At 35.3% G+C, this 16,835-nt stretch overlaps 1 non-coding gene across 1 annotated transcript; it reads right to left on the reverse strand.

Annotated features, from left to right (window-relative positions):
• Nucleotides 1–2,143: 2,143 nt before the first annotated feature.
• On the reverse strand, nucleotides 2,144–2,249 carry LOC113832646. Its single transcript, XR_003480071.1, has one exon. It is a non-coding gene; the product is annotated as a U6 spliceosomal RNA (small nuclear RNA).
• Nucleotides 2,250–16,835: the final 14,586 nt, after the last annotated feature.

Here is a 16,835-nt window from a genome sequence, read left to right on the forward strand (position 1 = left end):
CTTTTATCATGTCTAGGTATGTTCCTGTTATTCCTATTCTATCCAAGATCTTTATCATGAAGGGATGTTGGATTTTGTCAAGGCTTTTTCAGCATCTAGTGAAAAGATCATGTGTTTTTTTTTTCTTTTTTATGTTTGTTTATATGGTGGATTACATTGATGGAGTTTGGATGTTGAACCATCATTGCATCCCTGGGATGAATCCTACTTGATCATGGTGGATGATTATTCTGATGTGTTCTTGGATTCGATTTGGCAATATTTTGTTGAGTATTTTAGCATTTATGTTCATGAGGGATATTGGTCTTAGTTCTCTTTTTTAGTTTTATCTTGTGTGGCTTGGGTATCAAATAGATTGCAGCCTTGTAAAAGAGTTTGGCAATGTCCCTTCTGCTACTGTTGAGTGAAATGATTTGAGGAGTACTGGTATTAGCTCTTGTTTGAATTTCTGGTAGAATTCTGCAGTGAAGCCATCTGGCCCTGAGCTTTTTTTTGGTTCGGATGCTTTTGATGACTGATTCTATTTCAGTAGGGGTTATAAATCGATATAAACTGCTTATCTGATATTGGTTTAATTTTGGTAAGTGATATCTATCCAGAAAATTGTCCATTTCCTTTAGATTTTCGAATTTTGTGGAGTACAGGTTTTCAAAGTATGACCTGATGATTCTCCGGATTTCCTCATTGTCCATTGTTATATCTCCCTTTTTGTTTCTGATTTTTTTAAATTAGCATGCTCTCTCTCTGCCTTTTGGTTAGTTTGGATTGTGGTTTGTCTATCTTGTTGATCTTCTCAAAGAACCAAGTCTTTTTTTTCATTGAAATTTTGTATTGTTTTCCTAGTTTCTACTTTAATGATTTCAGCCCTCAGTTTGATTATTTCCTGGCATCGACTCCTCCATGGTGAGTTTGTTTCTTTTTGCTCTAAAACTTTCACTTGTTCTGTCAATTCTCTGGTGTGACTATTTTCAAGTTTCTTCATGTGGGCACTTAGTGCTATGAACTTTTTCCTGTTACTTCTGCTTTCAGAGTGTCCCATAAGTTTGGATATGTTGTGTCTAAATACTCATTAAATTCTAGGAAGACTTTAATTTATTTTTTATTTCTTCCTTAACCCAGGAATGGTGTAATTGGGTGTTATTCAATTTTCAGTAGTTTGTAGGTTTTCTGCAATTTGTATTGCTGTTGGATTCTAACTTTAAAGCATGGTGATCTGCTAAGATATAGGGGGTTATTTCAATTCTTTTGTATCTGTGGAGGTTTGCTTTGTTGCCAACTATGTGATCAATTTTAGAGAAGGTTCCATGTGGCTGTGAAAAGAAGGTATTCATTTGTGTTTGGATGGAATGTTCTATCGATATCTGTTAAACCCAGTTGGGTCATAACTTCTGTTAGATCCTTTGTTTCTTTGTTAAGTTTCTGTCTGGTGGTCCTGTCTAGTGTTGAAAGTGGTTGTGTTGAAGTCTCCTACTATTAGTGTTTGTGGATTTATGTGTGGTTTGAGCTTTAGTAATGTTTCTTTTACATATGTGGGTGCCTTCATATTTGGGGGATAGGTGTTCAGGATTGAGACTTCATCTTGCTGGACTTTTCCTGTGATGAATATGAAAAGTCATTCTTCATCTCTTTTGATTGATTTTAGTTTGATGTCTAACTTGTTAGATAATTGGATGGCTACACCAGCTTGTTTCTTGGGCCCATTTGATTGGAAAATCTTTTGCCAACTCTTTAACCTTAGGTAATGCCTGTCTTAGAAGTTAAGGTGTGTTTCCTGTATACAGCAGATGGATGGATTCTCTCTTTGTATACATTCTGTTAGCCTGTATCATTTTATAGGCAGGCTAAGACCATTGACATTGAGAGATATTAATGTTCATTGATTGTTGGTTCTTGTTTGCTTTGGATTTATTGTTGGTGGTGTCATTGTGTGTGTATTTCACTCTCCTGTTTCTTTTCATGTTTGGTAAAATTGAATTATCTATTGCCTATGCTTTTGTGAGTTCAGTTATTTTCGTTGGGTTGGAGTTTTCCTTCCAGATCTTTCTGTAGTACTTGTTTTGTGTATATGTATTGTTTAAGTCTGGTTTTGTCATGGAATATCTTGTTTTCTCTATCCTATAGTGATTGAAAGTTTTGCTGGGTAAAAAATTTGGAATGTTTCACGAATTTGCTTATCATCCTTGGGCAGGGGCCATGCTAATCTTCTCTGCATTGTTCTATTTTAGTATATGTGCTGCTGAAGTCAGCACAAACATGGTCTTTTTTAAATAATAAAATAAAATATAAGAAGATATAACAAAAGTAACCCATTTTGATCAGATAAAACAAATATCCTAACTGGTCAAGTGTAGTCACCAAACATAGCTACCAGTATCAAGACTGGGTTGCATCCAATTGTCTTTTGCCCATACTGGTACTATAGAAATCATCAAAAAACTCAGACTGTTGTCATGACAATCACCTCCTCTCCTCAAACCGACAGTATGACACCATTGCTGAAGACATTGTTTGGGTGACCAAAACCAAAATAAGACTAGATATCCAAGAGTACTAGGAGAAACCAAATACTAATTGTCTTCAAAAACAAACAAACATAACAATAAAAGAACTCTTCTTCAGGCCGGGTGTTGGTGGCGCATGCCTTTAATCCCAGCACTTGGGAGGCAGAGGCAGGCGGATCTCTGAGAGTTCGATGCCAGCCTGGTCTCCAGAGCGAGTGCCAGGATAGGCTCCAAAACTACCCAGAGAAACCCTGTCTTGAAAAACCAAAAAAAAAGAACTCTTCTTCAATATTCATATTTCCATGCCTTCCTTGTAAAGCCATCATCAGAAGTGTTTTTTTTTTTTTTTCATCAGCCTTTGCTTCCCGAGTGCTGGGATTAAAGGTGTGTGCAACCACTTCCAGGTCTCTTGTGTATATATTATAGCTTTCAGTTTCATATTTTTATAGGACTCATGAGTAAGTGAAAGAGTGTGTCTCTGCTTCTTATACCATCTCTTGGTTTGCCTCATTTAACTTCATTGTAATAGTATTTGCTTGATCTTAATGTACTTTATATTATTTAGTATGTTTTATTGTTATCTCTTTGAAGCCTGTACTTTTCTAATGAGAGACAAAACAGAAGTGGACCCAGAAAAGAGGTGACATGGGGAGGAGTAGGGGTAGGGAAAACTATAATCAGGAACTATTTTAAGATAAAGTAATATATTTTCAGTATAAGAGGGACATAGATAGAGAAGCAATGAACATGGTGGGCAAGTGCTTCTGTGGTAGGATGAAGTGTCCTTTGGGTATTTGCACAAGAATTCTATAGATGGATATTGAAGTAGATCATTTCCTATCTTTCTGATGACCTACCACACTGATTTCCATAGTACTTCTATGGAGGAGTGTTTCTTACATCCTCACCAGTATAAGCTGTCACTAGTTTATTAATCTTTGCTATTGTGATGAGTAAAGATAAAGTATCAAAGTAATTGTGATTTACATTCCCCTGGGTGGTAAGGACATTGAATGTTTCTGTAATCATTTTTCAGTCATTTGACTTTTCCTTATTGAGAATTATGTTTAGATCTGTACCCACTTTTTAATTTCTTCTATTGGAATTCTTTTTTATTTAAATTAGAAACAATCTTGTTTTAAATGTCAATCCCAGTTCCCTCTCCCTCCCCTCTTCTCCTGCTCCCCTACAGACCCCTTATCCCATCCCCTTTCTGATCCCCAGGGAGGGTGAGGCCTTCCATCAGGGATCATCAATGTCTGTCACATCATTTTGAGCAGGGCCTGGGCCCTCTCCCATGTATCTAGGCCGTGAGAGTAATTCTTGACACTATTTTTTTTCAGTTCTTCTTATGTTTTAGCTATCCCTCTAATGTATGTGTAGTTGGTAATTTTTTCCCATTCTCTGTACTGCCACTAGGTCCAAATTGTGTTATCCTTTGCTATGAAGAAAGTTTACAGTTTCATGTGGTCCCATTAATTAATTGTTGATATTAGTCATTGTACTAATGGGGTTCTGTTTAGAAATACTCTCTGTGCCATTGACTACCAGGATATTGCCCACTTTTTCTTCTGTGAGGTTCAGTGTATCTGGTTTTATAATGAGATTTTGATGCATTTGGACTTGACTTTTGTGGTGGATGATAAGTATGGGTATATGTGAATGCAACATGATGCCATCCAGTTTGACCAGCACCAGGTCTTTAATTTGCTGTATGGTTTCCAATGTGTATTTCTGGTTTCTTTCTCAAACATCAGGAGATCCTAGGTATGTGGATTTATGTCTGTGTCTTCAATTAGATTAATTTGATCAATGTGTCTGTCATTTAGGCTAATACCTTGCTGTTTTTATTACTAAAGCTTTGTAGTACAACCTGAAATCAGGAATGATGAGACCTCCAGCATTCCTTTACTGGTCAGGATTATTTTATGTATCCATATTTTGTTTTTTGTTTATTTGTTTTGTTTTCTGTTTACATTCAAAGCTGAGAATTGTTTCTTCAAGACATGTGAAGAGTTGTTTGAATTTTGATGGGGACTGCATTGAATCTGTAGATGCTTTTGGTTTGATAACTAGTTTTACAATGTTAATCCTATCAATCTACCAGCATGAGAGATCTTTCTGTCTTCTAATATCTTTGTCATTATCTTTCTTCAAATACTTGAAGTTTAAAATATTTAAGGATTTCACTTGCTTGGTTAGCATTATTCAAAATATTTTACATTATTTGAGGCTATTATGAAGTATTTTTTCTCTTATTTCTTTCTCACTCCATTTTTCATTTGTAAGTAGAAAGGCTACTAACTTTTGTGAGCTAAGTTTGAATCTAGGTTCTCTGTTGAAAGTGTTTATTTGGTGAAGGTGTTTCCTGACATAAATCTTAGTGTTACTTATATATATATTATCATATCATCTGCAAATAATAATAATTAGAATTCTTTCTTTCCAATTTGCTTCCGCTTCATCTCTATTAGTTTTCTTACTGCTCTAGTAAAGTGATTCTCAACCTGTCTAATGCTGTGAACCTTTAATACTGTGCCTCATATAGTAGTGACTCCTCCAACTATATTTTTAGCTGCTATTTCATGACTGTACTTTTGCTACTATTATGAATCATGATGTAAATATCTAATATGTAGTATATGCACATCTATTGGTGTCCTACAAATGGATTGCAAGTAAATTGAAAATCACTTAGTACCTAATTTAAACTTCAATGACTATATTTAATAGCTAGAGAGGTTGGAAAAACTTGTCTCCCTTGTCTTGTTCCTGATTTTAGTGGAATTGCTTCAATTTCTTGCCATTGAAATTGATGTTGGCTATGGGTTAGTTTTAAACTGTCTTTATTTTATTGAGCTATGACCCTTATATTCCCAATATAAGGCGTTTACCAGAAAGTGGTCTTGGATATTGTCAAAGGCCTTTTCTGTATATACTATGATGGGGGATGTCATTCTGTATATATAGAATAATAGAATAATAGAAATATATATATATATATTATTCGTTGATGAATATAATAGTCTGCTCACAAGGCAGGAAGATAGGCGGATTAAGAAAAGGAGAATTCTGGGAAAGATAGACAAAGAGAGCCTGCTAAAGAGAGTTTCCATGTAGTTGACAAGTAGTAGAAGATTTGCACATTCTCTGGTAAAGCCAAGACCATGTGGTAATACATAGATTAATAAAATGGGATAATAATTTTAGACAGAGCTAGCCAGTAAGAAGCCCTAGTAATCAGTCAACAATTTTATAACTAACATAGTTTTGGTGTGCTTATTTGGGGCCGAGAAGGGTTGGTGGGACCAGGTGGGACAAAAAATACAGCAATGCAATGGTACCAATGTGGTTTGCAAGAATTTCCACATAAAACTATGCAAAACCTTAAAAAAGGGATTCTAAAAACAAAAGAACAATGTCAAGCATGGCTTCTTGGCAGCCGCATTTTCTCTGGTGGGCCCTGTTTGATAGAGACAAGCAGAGGCTCACTGATCCTTTAAGAGAGGCTTCCTGACTCAGCATAGGTGGTAAAAACTTCATAGCTCTTTTAAGAAACTGCAACCAATTGATCAGTATGTATGAGCAGCTGGCGGCAGCAAAGACCACATCTTCGCTATCGATATGCCACGCTTTCCATTTGGGTTTTAAGATGAAGGCTCGAATGTCTCAACTAAGCAGAGTTCACATGACTGAGTGGCAATCATAAAGCATGAATGGGTCTGCACCAGGTCCTCTACAAATACATTGTGGCTGTCAGCTTGTTGTTTTTTGGGGGGGCTCCTAATAGTGGGAGCCCATGTAACTCACTCTTCTGTCTTCTCTTGAGATACTTTTCCTCCTATTGGTTTGCTTTCTCCAGACTCAACATGAGGGCTTTTGTCTTGACTTGTGTTATCATGTTTTGTCATGTTTGGCTGGCCCCTCTTGGAGGCCAGCTGTTTTCTGAAAAACAAATGGATTGGAATCAATCTGGGGGAGAGGGGAGGTAGCAAAGAAGAGTGGAGGAATAGGAATTTTTTTAAGTCCATAAAACAAAACAAAATAAAGCAAAGGTGGAGATAACAGAAGAATTTGTATATAATAAGATTTATATATTCATAGAATAAGTGACAATAGGAGACATGTTTCTGAATCAAATTTCCATGAGTTCTGCATCCAAGAATACTGATTCCAATTTTAAAATTTTCAGGAATGGTGCAAGCAGAGAAAATAACTATTTCAAACTAATAATAATCAGGGTGATAATTCTATGAAAATTTAAATAAATGTCCCATCCAACAAGACATTTCGAGCTACAATAAAATAAAGTGTTATTGAATAAATCACCATGTTTATAAACCAGTTCGTAATAAAGAAAATAAATAAACATATAAGACACACTACTAGCTGTAAATTAGTTTCCTATAAAGATGGTCCTTGTTCCCAATGGAATAAAATTGGAAAAAATTAACACTTCTAAACAAAGGCAAGGCAGATGACATACTTGAATAAGTTATTCTGCTTTCTTCATTGACAGAAGACACATCATGGAAAAGCAAAATGGGGGAATGTGAAGTTTTATTTTAATAGTCAGACTACTGCTTTAAAGAGTCCATTTCACTACCTAGTTGCAATTTGAATACATTTGTCACTGCATTCTATGTACACAGTAATTTAAACTCACTATAATGAAAGAATTTAACAAAATAAGTCAAATAAACAAACAAAAAGCCAAATACCAGCTGCTAGGTACAACATATAAGAAAGAGAAAGATCAGTAGAAAATAGAAAAAAAACATAATTTAAATTGGATGTGAACAAAAGAAAAAATGTATTGTTTGTCTTTTATCTCCAATTTTATCATTTTAGAAAAAACTATGGCCAGAATCGTTTAGTTGTTTCAGAATAGTACCATATTTAACTTCAGACTTTAGCCTTCTTCAACTGTACATAATATTTTTATGTCCCAAAAGAGAAACGGATATATTTACAATTTCAGCCTAGCAATGAGTCTAAACATCAAAGGGATAGAGTCATCAGTGTAAATATTGTCCTTCAGAAAGAGAAAGAGTGATTGATAGGGAAAGAGAGAAAGTAGTAGAAAAGATTCTGAGTCCTGTATAAATGGGATCTTTACCATGGATTAGACTGTAATCTTAAGGATCTGAAACATGAAAAAAGCTAGTAAATTATTACCATCTATTCACCTAGAATATTAAAGTACGTAAGTCACTAGCTGTTACTGAAATGTAGTAAATCAGGTGTTACAGTTGTGATTATTTTGAATGAATGAAAATATTTTGTATATATATCCTATTAACATTAATTATATCATTTATTTTCATTATGGTCCTCAGGTCGGCAAAAAGACTGTGTAATTTATTTTCTTGTTGTTATGACCGAAGTGCCTGAGAGAAGCAACTTAAAGGAGAAAGGTTAAGGTCTACTTACATCTTGGAAGGCCACATTGCTGTGGGAAACCTTGATGATTAGAACAAATTGCTCCTTGGTGACAGAAGCAGGAGGCTGCACATTGGGAAGAAGGAATTTCCTGCCACATCTGGAAGCAGACATCACCTTCATTGTTCAAAGCCAGTGACCCCATTACTACTGTCCAGAGACTGAACATGTCCAAAAGAGCTCATAATCCCTGAAAATAAAGCAACAGTCTGGGAACAAAGTGTTCAAACTCATGAGCTTATGTCTGGTATTTAAGACTCAAACTATAGCAAGGATAACTATACTTTTTTACTTAGAAATTGTGTATCCACATGAAGTGTAGGTGTATACAAGATAACACACTGTAGGTCATGTTTGTTAAAAGAATTTAGCTTTCAAATGTGAAGTGAAGGCTAGAAGTAGCTCTCATAGATTAACTCATTGAAAGATTGGTCTGGCACATTTGCATCTAGCATTAGACAATGCTGGAAATTTGCATTCATTAGTTAAATTCTCTGGGTTTTCCAGTATTCACACAGAAATATGTTGCAATATTAGATTTATTCATAACTTGTCTACATTTGTGCAAATATTGCTATGCATATGTTGATCTTTTTCTTGTTTTATAGAGTTTTATTTATCAAAGACAGCTCCAGAACTAACAGGAGAAATCTGTTTGTGCTGGGGTTCAAAGCATGTCAGAAATTGCTAAGGAAGCTAATTTGTTCTCCAGAGGCTTATTAATAAATCAAATGGATGCTTGTCCCTGATGAGGCTTAAGTTAATTAAGGATGATTGCCCTGTTTTAGGTAGATGTGAGATTGGAGACATTCTAAACAATTTCATGCCAGAAGGTAAAAATCCATACTTTGAAAATGTTGGAAGTCCTGTACCTACTTATTGTAAAACTCAAGTTACTTTTGAGTGTTTAGGTCAAAAAGAAGTAATCAAGATATATCATCAGTCATTTTACACAAACACATGCACACACATTTTTACACACACAGTTTTGAATGTAAAACTGGCAAAGAATTAACTTTGTAACATATATATATATATATATATATAATTATATATTTCATTTCTTTTTTTGAAAAGATAAAAAATGACAATGTTTGATGATGCTTTTCCAATGTCAACAATTTAAGAATTGTATTGTTCTGTTCTATGACTGGATGAACTGTTGTCACCTGCTTTGTGCAATCTAGTAACTGTCAAATCCATGAGTGCAATAAAACAAAGGCTTCTAACCCTTTACAAATCATATGTGTCTTTTAAAGCCACATATATAAAAATAAACACACATTTTTGAGTTTGTCAAATTATGCAAAATGCACATTGTTACTTTTGCAAAATTTAGTTTTAAAAATAAAGAAATATAACTAGCAAGATAACTCATTGTGTAAAAGCACTCTACAACCCAAAGGTAAAAGGAGATAATGAATTCCTACAAGTTGCCCTCTGACCTCTATAGATGCCAAGCATATCATACAAACACACACACACACACACAAAACCATGCACATACATGAAAAAACATATGTAGTAAAACAAAAAGAAATAAAGATAATAGAAATTGTTCAGTATTTTCAGGCTACTCAATATATGAGTTGTCAGCCTGCAGTGTCAACATTACCTAGGAGCTAATTAGAAATTCAAACTCATACATATTGAATTATAATGTAGATCTTGAGGTTATTTACATGAATAAAACATTTAAAAGTACTAATAAACACAATTATTATATTTCTTTTAAAAGAACTGTCTCATAATTATTAAGCTGTCCATGAGATAACACTCATAGGATTCACTAACTTTGACATGTAATTTTTTTTAATCTTTAGGAACTATGACCAGAGAAAGAAAACTCAATGCAGTTAACGATACAGATATCAATACAGAAGTTATGATATAAACATATATGAGATTTGTTATGGAAACTGGCTTTGCCACTGGCAGAGTCTGAGAAGTCCCAGAAGTCTCTTAAAAGCTTAATATTTGGGAAAAAGAGTGACTCATTTCAGAACCTGAAGTTCTAAGAACCAGGGCCCATGGTATAGCTCTGTTGTAAGTCAAAGATGGCAGAATGGCACAGAGGAGATAAGTCTTGTATTTAAAAGATCGGGGAATATGGAACTGTGATAATTGAGGTCAGAGAAAAGAAATGGCCTAGTTCAAAAAGAAAGAGACTGCATCCTCCATCGTTTCATTTTTTTTAATCAAAGATAGGTAATGACACATTTTGCTGATTAGTTGGTATTCTTTTTACTCAGTCAACAATTTAAGATGTCACTATCCTCTGGAAACATGCTCAGAGGAGGATTCCTAAATTGCATTGTATCGTATATATGAGTTTTTACACATACATAGGGGTTTTCACACATTCATACATACTTGGCCAAGTCAATATGACACATACAATGTGTCATCATTCAGTCTAAAACTTCTGACCTATCACACATGCACTGAGATGGCCTGAGGTCTAACTGGAAGACCATAGTTGAGTAATGTGCCTCTTGAGGTTTAGTAAGCCTTCTTACTTATCCACCCTTGGTATTTACCTCTTCTTGTCTTACTTTTATCTATTTATATACCACCAATGGCCCTATTTGTCTCAGGATCACTGCTTTTGAATCTTTATAATCATTCTCCCAAAGCCTGAAATTTTGTTCCATGAGGAAATTCAGACAAACTACCAGTTTTCACTGGCTTGTTTGTACTGCATCGTGCAATGCAGATATAGACTACATCCTCCATCTATCATCTCTAATCCCCAGTATGTATTATACCCATTCTATTTTATTTTCCTTATAAGCATGAATGTGTCAAGTTAACCTAAATTATCCAGCACTGATTCTGATTGGTGTGGACACTGGGAGGTTCAGGTAAAATATGTTTCTAGATATTGGGAGCTGACATGTTGGAATGGATGGGGGCAAGGCTACTGAGGAGTTCCAAGGGAGAAAGGAAAGCAGGATGCTGCACCAAGATCTTCTTAGTCATCTTGGAACATGGGAAAAGAGTGAGAAGAGGCCACAGAAGGTGGTATGCTACAGAGATGGATAGGTAATCTCATTGAAGAGATGAGAAACTCAGTTGAGAAAATGCCTAGATAAGATCTGCTTGTGGGCAAGCCTGTAGGGTATTTTCTTAATTGGTGAGGGTATGGGAGGGAACCAGCCCATCCTGCGTTGCCACCCTGGGAAGGTGATCCTGCTTTCTATAACAAAGCAGGTGGAGCAAACTCTGGGAATTATGCCAGTAAGCAACACTCTTCCATGAACTCTGCATCAGTTACTGCCTTCAAGTACCAGACATATTTCAAAGTGTCAGTATGAGTTTGCACTCCCACCAGGAATGGAGGAGTGTTCCCCTTTCTCCACATCCTCTCCAGAATAAACTGTCTTTGGTTACTTTGAATTTAGCCGTTATTACAGGAGCCAGAAGGTACCTCAGAGTTGTTTTGATTTGTATTTCCCTGATGGCTAAGGATGTTGAGCAATTTCTTAAGTGTCTTTCAGCCATTTCAGATTCCTCTATTGAGAATTCTCTATTTAGTTCTGTACCACACTTTTTAATTGGATTATTTGGTGTTTTGGAGACTAGCTTCATGAGTTCTTTGTAAATTTTGGAGATCAGCTCTCTTCGGATGTAACGGTTGGTGAATATCTTTTCTCATTCTGTGGGATGATCTTTTGTCTTGTTTCCTTAAAGAAGCTTCTCAGTTTTAGGAAGTCCCATTTTTTAATTGTCTATCCCAGTGTTTGTGCTACTTGTGTTATGTTAAGGAAGCAGTCTCCTCTACCAATTCATTCAATGGTACCTCCCACTTTTTCTTCTAAGAGGTTCAGTGTGGCTGGATTTATGTTGTGGTCTTTGATCCATTTGGACTTAAGTTTTGTGCATGGAGATAGACATGGATCTATATGCAGTCTTCTACATGCCAGCATCCAGCTATGGCAGCACCATTTGTTGAAGATGCTTTCTGTCTTTCATTATATAATTTTATCTTCTTTGTCAAAAATTAGGTGTTCATAGGTGTGTGGGTTAATATTAGGGTTTTAAATTGGTCTACCCATCTATTTTTGTGTCAATACCAAGCAGTTTTCAGGATTATAGATCTATGATAGAGCTTGAAATCAGGAGTGGTGATAACTCCAGAAGTTCCTTTATTGTACAGGGTTGTTTTGGCTATCCCGGGTCTTTTGTTTTTCCATATAAAGTTTATTATTGTTATTTCAGGGTCTGAGAAGTGTTGTCCTGGGATTTTGATGGGGATTTCATTGAACCAGTAGATTGCTTTTGGCAAGATTGCCATTTTAAGTATGATGATCCTACCAATCCAATAGCATGTTAGATCTTCCCAATGTCTGATATCTTTTTAAATTTCTTCCTTTAATGACTCAAATTTCTTGTTATATGGGTTTTTCACTTGTTTGGTTAGTGTTACCCCAACATATTTTATGTTGTCTGTGGCTATTGTAAAGTGTTATGTTTGTCTGATATCTTTCTCAGCCCATTTATCATCTGTTTATAGTAAGGTTACTGATATTTTTGAGATAATCTTGTATCCTGCCAGACTCTTGATAGCCTAATCCACTGGGACACGTTCCTCCCTTGTACAGTCCCCATGTTTCAGGAGGCTTGGAGTAGGTCACTGGAAGGAAGTGCCTTCTAGATTTCTTTATCTGTGGTTGACTATACCTCTGAGAACTCTGACATCAGCACACACTTATCAATTAATTGCTGATCCCAAATCATGAAAATATCTCCTAATTTTCAACTTTTTTGCTGGTCACAAAGAAAATTTCTCTCCTTGTTGAATTTTATATTGTGACTCTGTCTGAGATTTTTGTTTAAATCAGAAAATGTGGCTTTATTTCAACTCACTTTCCTGTCCCTCCCCTTGATAGTCTAACTTTTATTTACATTTCTTTTTTTTTTACATTCCAGCTCTTTAAACTCTTTTCAGTAGGATAATACTTGGCACTCATTTAGACCATCATTAGAAGTGTAAGGTGTGGTGAGGTAGTCCACAGGGCATGAACTACTTCCTATTCATATTGTATAAGAGTACAAGGGAAGTAGAGAACATTTGCAAGGAAAAAGCTATTTCTATGCTTTTGAAATTATTTCCAACAGAACACAGGTACTGTGTATTCTATAAACACTTTCCTGTAATATAATATGCACTGAATTGCCACTTTTATTGCTCACAAATGGAAGAAAGAAGTAATAGGTGAGGGAATGAAAATTACTGACCAATTGTGTTGATTATATACATTTACTATAGGGTATTCTGTACCATGCCTGAGGTGGAACCACCCAACCATTCCCAGGAGGAGTAAAATTATAAAGTTACCATTTCCAGGATACTCTGAACTTTTAAAATAGAAATAAATAGATTTTTATAAATATTTTTCCTAACCCTGATAAAATAAAATGTTCATAGCAGGGTGTCTGGTAACAAACTGTCTTCTGAAATTGCGACAGGACATTCCACATGCCTACTGGCCATTTAATTTAATGGGATTTTTATTAGTGTATACACACTAGTTATTTAATCCACAGGGGTCTTTGCAGGTATAAGCACAAAGAAAAGAAGAAAGAAAAATCCAACCTGCAATTTCAGTTTTTTAAAAAATTAAATACTACATTTTGTATTCATTTATTTAAATTGCATTCCCACTACCATGCATCTCTAAAGCCTTAGGTAGAATATCACTTTTAACAAGTTCAAACCAGTATACAATAGAAGGGATTTGTTTTTTTAAATCATTTTTTCTAACCCAAAGAAAGTACTGTTAGAAGCACCCTATGATTCCATTTAATCAGCCAAATAAGCGGAAAGTCCAGATAAACAGAAATAAATTTTGTCTTTCTTATACTTGGTATTGTGGCTATTTTCTCATCTTACTTTCTTCTCAGTCCAAAATGCCAAATATGTGTGTCATAACTCAAACTCATACATATGTTTTTATATTTAACATTCAGAATTATCTCCAGTATAAATTCGAGAATTACTGAAATTATTTAAATGGACTTCACCTAAGCCTGATTTGGAACAGGACTTTCATAAAGTCCTCAAAAGAGACTGTATAAACTTTATACTAGAATGCTAAAAATTGAGTTTTCTATGACCTTTTCATCTTGGTTTCTCAAATATTGTCTTAAAATATAACTTAAATGTTTGATATGAACCAAGTGTTAAGATTGCTCTCAAAGCTAAATAGGAAGATAACTGAGACCTGCAAGAGGACTCAGAGGGTAAAGGCACTTGTAATCAAACTTACAGACCTGAGTTTGATTCCTAGAACCCACATGATGGAAAAATAGAACTGATTCTGGCCTCTTGCTCTTTAAATTCCACAGTCTTGTGGCATGCACACACACACCACACACACACACACACACACCACACACCACACACACACACACATACACACACACACACACACACACACACACACACACACACACACACACACCACAGAGGCATGCACATACACCCACATGCAAATACACATACACACATATACACAAACACACATAAACACACACATACATATACAAACATGAATACTCATACATACACACAGATAAATACATTCACAATACACATAGAGAATAAATGAATGAATCAATACAATAACACTTTCAAAGAGAGAAAGTGAGAGGTCATTGTCATACTGATACACATTTGAATTTAAGCTTAATAAATACATTTTAAGGAAAAAGCTACCATTTTTCTTACACTTTGGATATTTTCACCACTTTGGACAACAGGAAGAGGTCAAAAGGGGAGAAAATAGTTGCTATAGAGGAGGAAGAACACAGGTTTGGAAAACAGAACACACATATAGGTGTAATATAGCTTCTGCTTTTCTGTGTCATTTTCAATTATGATAGTCTTCTGGAGTTTAATTCTAAGCTTAGTTAAAGATATAAAAAGGAAGTAATGAACAACTTTGGAGCAATGCTTCTAGATTTTGCTGTATATTAGTGTACAAGAAGAGTTAATAGCTGTGCTCTCTTCTGACTTGGATGTCCCCTCACCTGATACATGAATCAACAGACATTAGCAGAAAATATGTAAGTCCAGCACTTATCCTGAGTCTTGCCATTATAATGTCAACATTTTGGTCTATCAAGCTCACAGAAAGCAAAGAAGGAACTTCCCACAGATATCTCTCTGCAATTAGACTTAGAGCATATGGAAAGTGGAGAATTTATGGTTTAAATCTGAAAAGCCTATGAAAAAGAATATTGTATTAACTAAAGTGTCTATGTTTCACTTAATGGTAAAGAAAGTACAAACCTCTGCTTGTTACAGTAAGCCCTACTTAACAGAACACATCAATCTGTTTGTGCAATGCTGATAGGGCTGTGCTTCAGCAATGTAGTTCTGTCTTGTTTGTTTGAATTTAACACAATAAATTTGAAAGAAAGGATATAGGTTCAACCAAAAGCTTGGCTTTGCCATCAATTGGTTTTATAAACTGTACAAAATTACAAAATATTTAATCCATTATATCTGAAATATACTGATAAAATATTAAATTTATCTTTACAGCAGCAAGAAAAGCAAACAAATACAGAACAAAATATGGTGATTATTTCTACAACACTGGGCACAAAATTCTGAAGAATAATAATCTTACAAGACAAAGAAAAGTGACTGAATCCTATGTCTGTCGATTCCACAGAAGTTATCCAGGGGGAAATGCATGATGTGAGAAAAAAAAAGAAAATTCACAGATACCAGAAGCTGAAAAAATAAAATGGGATGTCTAAGGAGACAAGGGCATCTAGACTTCAGGCAGCCACAGAGGTAAGGAGCTTTGTAGATTGATATTTTGTCCTGCATGGTCCTGTAGCTCTTTAGTCCTAAATAAAGATATTGAGGCTTATATTGATTATAAACTGTTTGTCTGATGGCTCTGCTTTCTTATTGGTTATCTCTCTTTTAATTATTAACCAATTTCTATTAATCTGTCTATCTCCATGTGGGTTTGGGTTATCAGAGTATTCCTGGGTATTCTACCTTCCCAGTAGCTATATGGTGTCTCTCCTTTGTCTTTCTTTTCCCTTCCTCTTTGCCCAGAATTCCCACCTAACTAAATCCTTCCTGTCAGGTCACCAAAACAGCTTTATGCATCACCCAATAAGAGAAACATATATTCACAGCACAGAAAGGAACTTCCACATCATAGATTTTTGATAAATTCATAAGTAATCCAGATTCAATATTTTCACTGATATTGAACAATAAAATGGGTCTAGAAAAGTTTATCTGTATATCTCTGTATTGATACAAACACAAGTAACAAGATATGATATTACCTAATGCTAAAAAAAATCACCCAGGTAACTGTCCTGATGGGGGTTGTCCATCTGTATATATGTTTCTCTTATTGGCTGATGAATAAAAAGCTGTTGGCCAATAAGGTGGGAAGATAGGTGGGAGTAGAAGAGAAGAGGATTCTGGGAAAAGTGGCAGAGAAAGCCTGTCAGAAGAGTCGCCATGTAGTGGAGGAAGGAGTAACAGGTTCAGACCCTTCTCTGGTAAGATAAGACCATGTGGAAATACTTAGATTAATAAAAAAGGTTTTTAATAATTAAGACAGAGATAGCCAATAAGAAGCCCTAGACATCAGCCAATATTTTTATAATTAATATAGTGTCTGTATGTTTATCTGGGGCCACAGGTTGGCAGGACAAAGAAGATCTAGCTACAATGTCCAACTCTCAGAAAGTTGGGAAGGAGGCCCTGGAAATCCTCCTAATTCCAAGTATTGACTACTTAGAAGAGAATTTGGTACAATTTTGTGTACTTCTCTAGTGACTAGGAGAAACAAGGAACAGGCTAAACATGAATGTGCTCTTTTTTTTCCCACTTAGAAGATTTTATTT

This window comes from Cricetulus griseus, assembly GCF_003668045.3.
Source record: "Cricetulus griseus strain 17A/GY chromosome 1 unlocalized genomic scaffold, alternate assembly CriGri-PICRH-1.0 chr1_0, whole genome shotgun sequence".
In the NCBI taxonomy this organism is placed as follows: domain Eukaryota; kingdom Metazoa; phylum Chordata; class Mammalia; order Rodentia; family Cricetidae; genus Cricetulus; species Cricetulus griseus.